This window comes from Solanum stenotomum, chromosome 2 (genome assembly GCF_019186545.1).
Source record: "Solanum stenotomum isolate F172 chromosome 2, ASM1918654v1, whole genome shotgun sequence".
Taxonomy (NCBI): domain Eukaryota; kingdom Viridiplantae; phylum Streptophyta; class Magnoliopsida; order Solanales; family Solanaceae; genus Solanum; species Solanum stenotomum.
In genome coordinates this window covers 83,404-96,638 of record NC_064283.1, presented here as the reverse complement: position 1 = coordinate 96,638, position 13,235 = coordinate 83,404, and positions in this window count along the sequence as shown.

Sequence of the window (13,235 nt, the reverse complement as noted above, 5' to 3'; positions counted from 1 at the left end):
AAGTTATTCTTTGATTCATTTATTTTTATTCATGTTAATTTATTACTAACACTTTTACCAAGTGTCTTTACAGGTACCCGGAGGTGCTTCCCATTAAAGCTATTTGAATTAGGTTCGAATTATACTCTTATTAATTATTGTATATTATTGACGATAGGCAAATTTAGGCTGATTCCTATATTATTGTTTTATCATATTGCTTGTGTATATTTATTGCATGTTTATTATACTTGTACATTATTTTATCTCCTCCTCAATTTGAAAAAATGAACTCAGTCGGGAACTACATTTGTAGATTTCGAAGGATGTCTAACACCTTCCCTTCGGAATAACTTGAACCCCTTACCTAGGATCAATTGGTTTCGTAGACATTTATTTTAAATTAATTTGTTGATTGGTTTCCTAGTTTTCCAAAAATTAGGTGGCGACCCCCTTTTCCCTTTTACCTCTTTACCCTTTTAAAAAATCTTTTATTTTTAAAAAAATTGAATTACTATTTTTTGGTGAGTCACCACGACGTTGCGCCCTCTAAAAGGATGTCAACACTACAGTCCATGGATTTTTGGTAATCCAGAATTCCATATTTCTTTTTGCCTAAATTTTTCGTGAACGTTCGTTAAGACCTTAGTAATTGAGCCAGTTGGTCCCCCCGGGCAAACGGGCCCATTTTCAAGTTCAAACAAGCCCCAAAGCAGGTAAACCTCGCTTTTGTCAATTTTCGTTAGTCCATGAATTTTTTGTGATCCGGATTTTAAAAAAAAAATTGTCAAAATTTTTCATGGACGTCCGTTAAAACCTTAGTAGTGGAGCCAGTTGGTCCATACGGGCAAACATGCCCATATTCATCTTTCAACCTTAGAATCGTCATATTGTGAGAAAACCTTTCACATTATATTCATTGTGTTTTCATGAGAATGACATTTCAATCAACACAACAACATCATCATAATCATGGACATTTCACTCTCAAAGTGTTCTTAAAACATATAAACAAATCTCATAATTTCCCCTTCAAGGACCATAGATCATATTCAATCAACACATCTAGAATTATTACATTAGACATGGATGATAACCTAATTCAAGTAGTTCAATTACTACATGCATAATTCTATAATATTCTACTTGCATCAATCAATACCCACACTTTGAGATCCAAATTGAGAAAATAAAGGAATTCATGGATTCTTGGGGAATTCAACATAAAACCATATAAAATCATCAATATATCCATAATAAAACATAATTCAATCATTAAAAATGAATGTGAAAGGAATCCACGAGATTGAAGTCAAACCATAACTTTTGGGGTTTCTAGCTTTGAAATTGAGGGTTTTGGAGGGACTCCATGGATGAAAAATATCCATAGATGAAGGACTACCATACCTTGGTGAAGAAATCCAATGAATTTGAGTGAAAAAACCTCCTTCTTCAAACCCTAGCTTGATCTTCTTCTTCTTCTCCCTTGGAGTTCTAGAGAAAAGATTTTAGGGAAATTGGATTTTAATTTGGGAATTTGGAAATTTGGAAATTTTGATCTAGATGAGCTAGTTTAGGGACTTAAAGCCTTATATAGTTAGTTTAATTTAGTGTAAAATGTCGTCACTTAACATTTAATTAAAAAGGAAAACCCAAGAGTACCCCCTAACTAATTCCCAAAAACAGTTTCCAGAGATCACCCACGATCCCCTCACCTACGAACCGTGGTTGGACCCACGACCTGTACTTGCAAGGTGTGGGTTGACACCCCTCACCCACAAAACGTGAGGGGACCTACGGGGCATGAGTGACCCCTCGTGTGTTATTGCCCAAGCATGCTTTTGGTGCATTCCTCTTGGACCCATGGTTAGTCCTTGGGGTTTGAACCTTGACGTTCTAACACGAAAACATATATTTTTAGGTACGGGGAGGTACATTTCAAGGCTCTAACCATAACGTCAAGCCCTAGTTTTGCCTACTAGTTTCCGGAATGTTACATTATCTCCCCCTTCGGGAACATTTATCCTCGAATGATGATCTAGACACCTTATAGAATTGAAGACTCAAAACTAGCAGCCCATTATGCATGAAACATCAAAATAATGCACAATTCAAGGAGGAAACCTCCACTCCATTTAAAACATAATCAATGCAATACAAGGAAGGTAGAAACTACATCTAATAACCCAATATGCATGAAATTCAACATTTCCCATATTTGTAGGAGGAACTACCTTCTCCAACAAAAATCATGCTCACACAACATCATGGAGCCAATATGCAATTTCTCTCAAAAGCATCCTAAAGCATGTTCATCAATTCATCTCATAAAGTCAAATAGGCAACTCATATTAAATGCACAACAATATGAGGAACATAAATAATGAAAACTCAACTTTCTTACTAAACATGAATTTCATCAAGAACATGCATAACATAAGGAAATCATGGAAAAGCTCATACAACACACATGACTTCCAAAACAGTAGAACTCAAGAGGAACTAATTACCTCAAGCTTGAATAGGAGTAGAAGGAAAAAGATAAGGATATCGTGACTTCATATCGACCTCGGCCTCCCAAGTAGCACTCTCAACTAGATGATTCCTCCATAATACCTTAACAGAAGCTATTTCATTATTCCTCAATCTCTTTACTTGTCGGTCTAGGATTTCTACCGAAACTTTTTCATATGAAAGGCTTTCATCAACTCCCAACCCTTCTAGGGGAACAATGGACACCAGATCTCCAATACACTTTTTAAGCATAGAAACATGAAATATCGTGTGAACCGGGCCAACTCATTTGGCAAATCCAACTCGTAGGCAACTTTCCTAATACGCTTCAAAATTTGATATGGGCCCACATACCGGGGACTAAGTTTTCCTTTCTTGTCAAACCTCATCACACCCTTCATGGGTGAGATTTTAAAATATACCCAATCATTAACTTCAAATTCTAGGTCCCTTCTTCTCACATTGGCATAAGACTTTTGCCGACTTTGGGCTGTTCTCAACCTCTCTCTAATGACCCGAACTTTCTCAATAGCTTCATAAATCGATTCGGGACCAATAAGAGCAATATCACCTACCTCAAACAAACCAACCAAAGACCTACATCTCCAACCATACAAGGCTTCAAAAGGAGCCATACCGATACTTGAGTGGTAACTATTGTAGTAGGAAAACTCTATTAATAACAAGTGGTCATCATAATTACCCTTGAAATCTATAACACACGCCCTCAACATATCCTCTAAAGTTTGAATGGTGCAATCCGCTTAACCATACGTTTGAGGGTGAAAAGTCATGCTAAGCTTAACTTTATTACCAAGCCCTTTTTGGAATGACTTCTAAAAGTGTGAAGTAAATTGAGTCAATCTGAAATAATAAACAAAGGAACTCCATGTAACTTCACTATCTCTCTTATGTACAACTTAGCATAGTCTTCCGTCGAATAAGAAGCTTTGATGGAAATAAAGTGGGCTGATTTTGTCATCTTATCAATAATGACCCAAATAGAATCATTTTGCCTTCGAGTGCGAGGCAAACCACAATAAAGTCCATGTTCACATCTTCCCACTTCCAAGTGGGAATAGGAATATTTTGCGACAAGCCTCCCGGCCTTTGGCTCTCAACCTTAACTTGTTGACAATTAGGACATTTGGCTACAAATCCCGCATTATCTCTCTTCATACCATTCCACCAATAGACTTTCCGTAGATCACCGTACATCTTGGTGGCTCTCGGAAGAATAGAATACCAATAACTATGAGCCTCCTCTAAGATTTGCTCCCTTAACCCATCAACATTCGGAACATATAATCGACCTTGGTACCTAAGTACCCCATCTCCTCCTTGGGAGAAAGCCTCCACAGACTTCTTGAGTACCGACTCTTTCAATTCAGCCAATATAGGATCAAGGCTTTGCTTAGCCACCACTTCCATCACAAAGGATGATTCAGGCCCATTATGAACCATGACTCCACCCTTGGTTGAATCCATTAGCTGAACATCTAGCTGAGCCAACCTATGCATATCACAGACCAACTCTTTCTTTTCATCTTCTATATGAGCCACACTACCCATGGATAATCTACTAAGTGCACCCACTACAACATTAGCTTTGCCAGGGTGGTAAAGGACACTCATGTCATAATCATTCAAATGTTCTAACCACCTTCTTTGCCGGATATTCAAGTCTTTTTGACTAAACACATATTGAAGACTCTTGTGATCGGTGAAATCATCCACATGGACTCCATACAAGTAATGTCTCCATATTTTCAAGGCAAATACTACCGTCGCTAATTCAAGATCATGGGTCGGATAATTCTTCTCATGTACTTGAGTTGCCTTGAAGCATAGGAAATCACTCTACCATTTTGCATGAGGACACATCCCAACCCAACTCTAGAGGCGTCACAATATACAACAAAACCATTTGTACCCTCTGGTAAGGTCAACACCGGAGCAGAAGTAAGTTTATCCTTCAACTCTTGGAAACTTTTCTCACAAGCCTCCGACCACTCAAACTTAGCTTTCTTTTGAGTCAAAGCCGTCAACAGAGAAGCAATGGAGGAAAACCCCTCAACAAACCTCCTATAGTAATCGGCCAAACCCAAAAAGCTTCTAATGTCGGAAGGAGTTAGAGGTCTAGGCCAACTCTTGACCGCATCCGTCTTCTTAGTATCTACCTCAATACCCTTGTTTGATACAATATGACCAAGGAAAGCTACAGACCTTAACCAAAATTCACACTTGCTAAACTTGGAAAAAAGTTGTTGGTCCTTAAGAACTTGCAACACAATTCTCAAATGGTTCATATGTTAATTCTCATTCCTTGAATAGATCAAAATATCATCGATAAAAACAACCACAAACATATCAAGGTATTGTCTAAACACCTTATTCATCAAATCCATAAATGCCGCCGGGGTATTTGTCAACCCAAATGACATAACCACAAATTCGTACTGACTATACCGGATCCTAAAGGCCGTCTTGGGAATATCAACCCCTCTCACCCTTAATTGGTGATAATGATCAATGTTGGAGAAATAGCTAGCCCCTTGAAGTTGATCAAACAAATCATCAATTCTTAAAAATGGATATTTATTCTTAATGGTCACTTTGTTCAATTGACAATAATCAATGCACATTCTAAACGACCCATCCTTATTTCTAACAAACAACACCAGAGCACCCCATGGAGAGATACTTGGTTGGATGAAGCCCTCATCTAATAAATCCCTTAGTTGCTCTTTCAACTCTTTTAACCCTATCGATGCCATTCTATAGGGAGGAAAGAAGATAGGTTGCGTATTTGATAAAACATCAATGCCAAAATCTATTTCCCGCTCGGGAGGAATATCGGGCATACCATCGGGGAAAACTTTTGGGAACTCATTTAGTACCGGAACCGACTCTAGAGAAGGGGTTTCGGACTCCACATCCTTTACCCTAACAAGATGGTAAATACACCATTTGGAGATCATTTTCTTAGCTTTAACGCAAGAAACAATATGACCTCTAAGGATAGAATTTCCCCCCTTCCACTCTACGATAAACATATTTGGAAATTGGAATTTAACCACCCGAGTCCTACAATCTATAGAGGCATAACACGCATGCAACCAATCCATACCCAAAATCACATCAAAATCTAACATGTCAAACTCCACCAAATCCACTAAAGTAAGGAAATGGGACAAGGAAATGGGACAACTTTTATAAACTTTCCTAACCACCACGAAATCACCAACCTGGGTAGAAACCAAAAAAGGTTCTACTAACACTTCGGGGAATATTTCAAACTTCATGCACACAAACGGTGTAACAAAGGACAAAGTGTCACCGGGATCTAACAAGGCATATACATTAATAGAAAATACTTTTAACATACCGGTCACCACATCCGGGGAGCTCTCTTGGTCATCTCGGGATCAAAGAGCATAAAAACGATCTTCCTTTTGGGCATTAGAGTCTGAATCGCTTAGAAGAGCTTGGTTGCCTTCTCTCCCCTTGGCCATAAGTGTTGGGCAATTTTTCAATTGATGAGCACTCTTACCGAACCCATAACAAACATCAGGATTAGCTAGGCTCTTGACATCATGATTCTTCCCACATTTTGCGTAATTTGGTTTACTACCTCCTTGAGGTTTAGGGTTAGGCACCCTATCCTTGTTGACCATCATGGAAGCACTAGAGAAACCTTGGTTGGAAAACCTTTGTTTAATCCTTTGTCTCTCTTGTCCATCGGAACTAGCATTGGAGAAATTCCCTTCACCGGTCCTTGCTCTTTTCCCCTCCCTATTCATTATTTTGAGCTTTAACTCCTCAATTTGTTGGGCATGCACTATGAGACGTGAAATATTCATACTTGGGATAAGCATTGCCGAACGACATTCATTGATACTAAGTCGAATACTCCTATCACAAATTTATTCATCTTGGCCCTCACATCTGCCACTATGGTTGGAGCATATTTGGATAGTTGGGTGAACTTAAGAGCATACTTTTTCACACTCATACCCCATTGTCGAAGGTTTATGAACTCTTGCATCTTTAGTTCCCTCAACCCTAGGGGAAAGAATATATCAAGAAACTTTGATTTAAACGATTCCCATCATATCGGGCCTGCTCATATGGGTCTCTCACCCTTCCACTGTTCATACTAAACTTGAGCCACACCTTTTAGTTGGTAGGCGGCTAGCTCCGCCTTCTCATCGATAAACCTTTGGGAATCCTCTTCCACTTTGGAGCCAAGAAACTCGGGAGGGTTCATTCTTGAAAAATCCCTCAATCTAGAAGCCTTAGAATTCATATTAGGGTTCACATGAGGCCCAACATCTCTATTGGCCTAGGCCGTCATGGCTTGGACTTGAGTTGTCACAACTTGAGCTTGAGTCGTTATGGCTTATGTCAACATTTGGATAGTAGATCTAAACTCCGTCTGGGTCACATTCTCAACCACAGGATCAATCGGAGCTTGGTTACCTTGAGGAGGAGCTCCTTGATTCACATTCTTATCTTCCACCCTTATAGCGTTAGCCCTTCGTGTATTCATATCTTGAAGACACAAGAGAAGGATTAGAAGAGTGACTTTATAAAGCTAAACTCTAAGGCACGACTTAAGAGTAATGAAAGAAGTGAAAATTCCTAAACATCTTATAGCCTCTTACTCATCAATGTGGGGCGTTTCACACTCATGAATAAGACTTTACTAGACTTGGCTTATGAGACATCATTCGAGAATCATTCTAATTTTTTTGCTCTGATATCAAGTGATCTTGGGCGTATTTATGCACATAATAACCAATTTATCCCATATATATAGCTAAGTTAAGAGCATTTTTTGTAGTCGGAATTAAGTTTTGAGGGTCTTCTGATGTCGCTTCTTCTAACCAATATGATTAGATGTTTCTGGGTGAAAAGCACAGAAGAACGAGCCAAAATAGGGCATCTGGTCAGAGGTCAGAAAATAGAAGACGAAGTTGCAGAGAAAAAGGGCCAAGAAGCTAGAAAATACACAATGAGGGAGCATCTCCGCGTCGCGGAGCCAATACGTGTATACAGAAATGGAATTCCACTTAACAGAGGAGTGCGCGATAGAAACGTTTCGTGGAGAGGGTTCATCTGTGTGCAACTATAGGCGAGGGAACAGGTCCTCATCGCGGACCTGGACATCAGAAATTGGCCACGTGTTTTATTTTAAACTATAAAAAGTTTAAGTATGTTATTTCATTGGATATTCAGTTTTAGAAAGATGAAAGAGTAGCGATTTGGGCGATTTGGTTAACCCTTTCTAGGGCTTTTCTTCTACTCATTCATTTTGGTAAACTCTTTCATGATCCATAAACATTACTTGATGATCTTTTGTTCAATGAGTAGCTAAAGTCCCTTATTCTAGGGTTGTAGCTACGATTAATGGTATATTAGTATTTGTTTCTAGCATGTGATGGGCTTTCTTGTGATTCATGCTTACATTCTTATTTAACTATTTTAATGCATGATCAACATTAAAATACACTTGTTGTCTGCTCTTGAACTCAGAAGATGAATCGAGGGATAGACCAAAGAATGTGGGAAGTGTGTTTACTCTAGAGTAAAATTAGAGTGTTTTGTATATAGGATAGTCTTATACCTTTATGCCACGATTGATTAATATGCAAGCAGATAGCTTAATGCTCCGCTATTGGTTCATGCCTATCCCCGCTCAACGATGTAGTTAGACTGTCAATGGTGGTAGGCGATTAGAGGTTGGGAGATCATGATCATAAAATGAACCTTGCAAATCCATAATGAGGGTATTCTGTCGAATGCTAGGATAAATTAACATTATGCCAAAAATCGGTTTATGCTGCAACCCTAGATTACTTTCCCATATTGTGAAATTCTCTTGTTTGGAACTGTTTAATTGTAGTACTTAATTTTTGAGATTGTTCAACTTAGTAATTATAATCGAATTTCTACAATTGTTTGTCACATAAGTAGATTTATTTTAGACATAACAAAGTTGTTGTCTGTGATTTGAAGTCCCTTGGATTCGATAATCCGGCTCGAAAGAGTCATTATACTACTTGAGTGACCACGTGCACTTGCGTGTGCTTTTGATACCAACACCAAGTTCGTCACGACCCAAGGGTACCCCTAGACATAACAAGGCATATAAAACCCCGAAAGACCCTATGTAAGCCACTTAGCATACCATAACATAAAGTATTAGAACAATAAGAGTAAAAACACATTTAATTCCAAAAGTTTCATATAAGCAAAGCGGAAGTCTAGACTTGTCTCAATTAGCCATCTATTACAATAGTTCCAATGAAAAAGGGAATAGCCCATACAACATAGTCCAAAAGTGAAAACAATAAGAAATGAAACTCAAAGTGAACTCCCGTCCACGAATCATGAGGACTCACCACAAGCAAGGAGAATAGTCGAATCCAAGCTTGAACCAAAGGATAACTGCATTAAGAAGTGGACCCTACCTTTGGGGAAAATGTAGGAAAATATGGGTTAGTACAAAAATGAACTAAGTATGATAGTCATGCACAAAATCATAAAAACATGCTAAAAAGGACATTTTAGTTAAATATATATCATTTACAAGTTTAAAGCATCGTTTTGAAGATAATAGAGAAGCATAAGTCATAACATATTCATTATATAAATACTTACATCATAAGAGAACCATACCATTTGTACCCACAAAGCATACTTGTCCAATGCATGAATATGATCCGATAATACTACCCAAGCTAAGTAAAGCTTATTGGGTAACCATCATTCATAATTCATGTTCTTGTTCATATTCTTTTCATAGTGGGAATAAGCCTTAACCGACATAGACCATGTGAGCTAAACATGGAATCCAGTGTTGCCCACACCGAAAAGGGTTGTTCAACTTGCCTAAGGTGAGACCATGACTTGTTAGCTTTTATGTGGATCCACTAGCTAAATAACCTATGGGGGCACATAGTTTATAGGATAATGAGATTGTTACTAGAAACCCCAACCTTGCTTAACGGGGGAGCTTCCATCTCATGAGATTACTTCTAAAAACCCGACCTTACTTAACGGGAGAGCCTTTATCTCATATTCAATATCCACTCGGTGCTAAGCATAATTCCCATGGAGTACATATTAAGTCTTGACTTAAATTCATATTTATAAAAGAGTGCCTTGACACTCAATCCGACATAATTCATAAGATAGCTCATAGATTCAATAGGAGAGAATAAAATTTCAATCTTAGAATCATCATATTGTGAGAAAACCTTTCATATTATATTCATTGTGTTTTCATGAGAATGGCCTTTCAATCAACACAACTGTAACACCCCGCCTTTTCAAAACGTATAAATTGACTCGTATATTCGTGGAAAGACTAAGAGGGTGGGTAATAAATTAATAATGATGTGTTATGTGATATTTTAAGTGTTCAAGTGTTTTATCTCCAGTTTTGAAGTTAGGTAAGTGGAAAAATAAAAGTTGGCGAAAGTTACCATAAATTCCTTTTTAAAGATTTGTATGAAATTTGGGTCAAATGTCTCAGACGTTTTCTCCCAATATATTAAGAGTTATGATCCCCACGACCTATCGAATCGAAGGTATACAAGTCTAGTTTACAATGCATCAAACCGTTTGTTCATACGACTTCAGAATAGAGGGATATTTGCGTTTTTGTGAGACTGCGCAAGCAGGCACGTGAGGTAGGCCCCTAGGTCGGTGGAATGTTACATATATCTTCTTCGACGACCTTTTTATTCATTTTTAAGCTAAGAACCAGAGAAATTAGAGAAACCTATTTCTAGGATCAAGTGAAGTATACATTTTCTCGACTTAAGTCTTTGACGAAAGTTGTTTTACGCGTTGGGCTCATCATCGTGGTATAATTTGTTTTATCGATTGCGTAGCATATCACACTTTAGTGTTGGGATAGCAAGGGTTTGAATATATTTGAAGGTTTTGAGGCGTATTATGAACCTAAGATCGAGGTAAGACCATTCTTTCATCGACTTTAGCTTTTATAAGCAACAAACAAAAATTTGCGACGAAAATACATATCTTTTATCATATTTTCATGGTATATTTTATTTTTGTGTGTTGATTATGGTCTTACCTTGTTGTAGTATCGAGGGAGTTATGAGTAAAAATCGTTAGGCCACGTGAATTTAGCGAAAAAGGTATGTTAAGGCTATTCCCTACTTACGACATATTTCCTTAAAGCTTAAAAGCAATGTATTTGGGTTGTTATCCTTAATATACTTGTAGCCGTGATTGTTGATTGTTGGATGCTCAAGTTGATATAATTTTCCCTTGTCGGGATTCTTATTCAGTTAGTAGCGTCCCTATGTTGGACATGACTCAGAGGCTATTTGTATAGGTTGCTTATAACTAAATTGCTCACTTTTATCGATTGGATTGTTATTGTTGCCCTTGGGGCTATTGTGGTTAGCTGCAAGAATGTGATTTATGCCTAGAAGGGCTATGTTATGCCTATAGGGCAATATGGATGCCTAAAAGGGATATGAGTTGCCTATGGGGCCATATTGATGCCTAGAAGGGCTATGAGTTGCCTATAGGGCTATATTGACGCCTAAGAAGGCTATGTGCTTCTTACAGGGCCATGTTATTGCCTAAGAGAGCTATGAGTTGTCTATAAGCTATGTTGATGCCTAAGAGAGCTATGTGCTGCCTACGGGGCTATATTAATGCCTAAGAGGGTTATGTGACTTCCTACGGGGCTAGGGGACTACTGATAGGGGTATATAGGCTGATTGGCACCTTTCGGGCTTATGGGGGCCTGAGTAGGTGGTCTTGTGTGTTGTTTGTACCTGTTGAGCTTATGGGAGCTTGGTTAGGTTGTTGTTTTATTATTTTTGATAAGTTAAAATTTAAGAGTAGGTCAGTACACTTATCTTATCCTTGATTTATTTATCAAATTATTCCAATATATCAAGATACATCATCATAGTCTATTGCCTTTCATACTCTGTACATTATTTTGTACTGATGCCCCATTGCCTTGGGGGCGCTGCATTCATGCATGCAGGTCCTGACAGATGACCGAGTAGACCTCCTCAGCAGCAGGATTAACTTTTATCCGATTGGCTCACCCCTTTCCTCCGAAACTGCCAGAGTTGGGAGGTTTGTTACCTTTTGTTGTATATATCTTTATGGGTAGGCTGGGGCCCTGTCCCGCTAATCTTTTCTACTCTTAGAGGCTTGCAGATTATTGTGTGGAGTTTATAGCTACGTTATGGCCATGTTAACCTAGTTTGTTGGTTTGCTGAAGCTTGTTAGTTGTGTGATGCATTGTCTTGATATACCTGCTTTCAGTTTCGGTATAGAGATCATGGTGGCCTCGACGGCCCAATTAGGACTTTTGTGCTAGTTGGCTATTTCTTTATATGAACTCTTGAGAGTAGCTGTTTCTTTTATGGATCTGTTTACAGGGGCCTTGCCGGCCGAGGGGTTAATTTTAAGCCGAGATATACTTGTTTGTTTTCTTGACTGTTTATGGTTGCTATGCGCTAGTAGCAAATGGTTCAGCAGGGTCGGCTCGAGCCTGAGTGTTGGCATTAGGAGCCAGTTGTGCCCTTGAATCTGGGGCGTGACAACAACAACATCATCATAATCATGGACACTTCACTCTCAAAGTGTTCTCAAATCATATACACAAATCTCATAATTTGCCCTACAAAGACCATAGACCATATTCAATCAGTACATCCAGAATTCCTACATTAGACATGAATGATAACATAATTCAAGTAGTTCAGTTACTACATGCATAATTCTATAATATTCTACTTGCGTCAATCAATACCCACACTTTGAGATCCAAATTTAGAAATAGGGGAATTCATGGATTCTTGGGGAATTCAATATAAAACCATATAAAATCATCAATATATCCATAATAAAACATAATTCAATCATTAAAAACGAATTTGAAAGGAATCCATTAGATTGAAGTCAAACCCTAACATTTGGGATTTCTAGCTTTGAAATTGAGGGTTTTGGAGGGACTCCATGGATGAAAACTATCCATAGACGAAGGACTAACATACCTTGGTGAAGAAATCCAACGAATTTGAGTGAAAAAACATCCTTATTCAAACCCTAGCTTGATATTCTTCATCTTCTTCCTTGGAGTTCTAGAGAGAAGATTTTGGGGAAATTGGATTTTGATTTGGGAATTTGGAAATTGCAATCTAGATAAGTTAGTTTAGGGACTTAAAACCTTATATAATTAGTTTAATTTAGTGTAAAATGTCATCACTTAACATTTAATTAAAAAGGAAAACTCCAAAGTACCCCTAACTAATTCCCAAAAATAATTTACAAGGATCACTTATGACCCCCTCACTTACGGACTGTGGTTAGACCCACGACCCGTATTGGCGTCAGGTTTCTGCAGCTTGTTTTTGGAGCCCCCATCTACGGCCCCTCACCCACAAAATGTGGGGTGACCTACGGGGTGTGAGTGACCCCTCGTGGGTCACTGCCTAGGCATGCTTTTGGTGCATTCCTCTTGGACCCATGGTTGGTCCATGGGGTTTGAACCTTGACATTCTAACATGAATATATATATTTTTAGGTACGGGGAGGTACATTTCAAGGCTCTAACCATAACGTCAAGCCATATTTTAGCCTACTAGATTTCGAAATGTTACAAGACCATAGTAATGGAGCCAACTGGTTCCCACAGGCAAACCGACCCATTTTTAAGGTCAAACGAGCCCCAA